Below are 2,005 nucleotides of genomic sequence, written 5' to 3'. Positions count from 1 at the left end.
AGTGCCATTTTCACTAGATACATACAATTATCACACTCCAGAAGAGCTTCTTTTTTAGTCTTCTATTACTTGTGGGAGCATTTCTGCCCCAGTGTGGAAGCTGAGGGATTGTGTGAGAGATGGATCTGTCACATGACTGGTGTATGATCTTTAAATGGCAAAATAAGTAAAATATGTAAAATATGTAAAATCACCTGCAGTGAGAACAGGAGAACCACAAGGAAAGCCACTAAGGGATATCACTGCCACTGAAACCTGCATGGGGATCCTCCTAGTGAAGCATGTAATGGAGAAGGTGACAGAGAGAGTGGAGAAGAATTACCCAAACCTCTGTCAGGCAACACAGGAGCACTATGAAGGAGCCTGCTGCTCTTCTACTGCCTGGTCCATCTGTCCTGTCCAGATCTTAAAAACCAGGCACATGGACAACAGAGGGTCCCACAGTGCTGGCGCTCACACACACACAAACAGGAGGCATATGGGAATTCCTTTTAACTGACTGTGGCAAATGTTTTTCTTGAAGGAAAAAAGGGAATATGTACATGCTTGACACTTAAAAATATCAGTATGTTTGTGCCCGACATAGTGGAATATTGTTCAGCACTAATTCAACATTGCAAAACTATTATCAGACAACGCCATTGTGTGGTTTACTGTGTGGATCTTGGCTAACCTGGCCATGGACTGTAGCGATTTTTATACTTGACTTTTCAGAAACCTGTCTGAAAGGTTAGTGAATCTGTTAGTGAATCTGCTCACCTTGTTCATTCTTGTTCCTTATCCTTTCATTATTTTACCTTTTATTAATTTCCCTTTCTTCTTTGCTAGGCCACACTAAATGTCACAACAACCCATTCCTCATTACACTCATTACAGTGTCATCCTGGCCTGTGTCAGGAGTAGTGTGGCAGCAGGACCCGGGCAGTGATTGTCCCCCTGTGCTGGGCACTGCTGAGGCACCTCAAGTGATGTGTCCAGTTCTGGCCCTCAGTTCAGGAAGGATCTTGAGGGGCTGGAGTGGGTGCAGGGAAGGGAATGGAGCTGGGGAAGGGGCTGAGCCTGGAGCAAAGGAGGCTCAGGGGGGACCTTGTGGCTCTGCACAAGTCCCTGACAGGAGGGGGCAGCCGGGGGGGTCGGGCTCTGCTCCCAGGGAACAGGGACAGGAGGAGAGGGAACGGCCTCAGGCTGGGCCAGGGGAGACTCAGGGTGGACAGCAGCAGGAATTTCCCCATGGAAAGGGTGCTCAGGCCTTGGCAAGGGCTGCCCAGGGAGGTGTGGAGTGCCCATCCCTGGAGGTGTCCAAGGAAGGACTGGACGTGGCACTCAGTGCTCTGGGCTGAGTGACAAGGTGGGCTTTGCTCACAGTTCGGTCTCAGAGGTCTTTTCCAGCCCAAATGCCTCTGTGGTGCCGTGATTCTGTGCCTCTGCGCTGCTCCCGGCTTTAGCGTTGGGTCAACCGCAGCGAGAGCCGCAGGCGGAGCCCGACCCCGCCGGAGGGGGGCGCTCTCTCGCGTTCGCTCGCGCTGCGGCGGGGCCGCGTACTCGCCTCCGGCCGGGTCTGCGCGCGGCTGGGCGCGACCAACCGCCCAGGAAGAAGGGGGGAACTCGGCGTGGGCCGCCATATCCCAACTGTCCCCCGCAGGACGGGCTCCCCCGCCACCCCCGGGCCGCGCTGCTTTGCTCCGGGCCGTGACGTCACCCGCCGAGGGGCGTGGCCACGGCGCTCCCAGGGTGCAGCGCACAAGTTGAGCCATCTTGGGCGAGGGGAGTCGCGGCCCTACCGCGCTCCGGGAGCTCCGGGGCCGGCGCAGCGCAGCGGGTCCGCCCGCCCGCGGCCGCTGAGCGCCGCTCCCCGGGCCGCCGCGCCGCCGGCACCCCGCCCGCGGCGGGGGTTTGCCCGTGGGGCGAGCCCGCGGGCCGGTTGCGAGCAGGATGCGCCTGGCGCTGGTCTCCAGGTAGAGCGCGGAGACAGCGGGGGGCGGGGGGGGGGGGAGGGGGACACGGG

This window comes from Aphelocoma coerulescens, chromosome 9 (genome assembly GCF_041296385.1).
Source record: "Aphelocoma coerulescens isolate FSJ_1873_10779 chromosome 9, UR_Acoe_1.0, whole genome shotgun sequence".
Classification (NCBI taxonomy): domain Eukaryota; kingdom Metazoa; phylum Chordata; class Aves; order Passeriformes; family Corvidae; genus Aphelocoma; species Aphelocoma coerulescens.
This window is presented reverse-complemented; position numbering follows the sequence as displayed.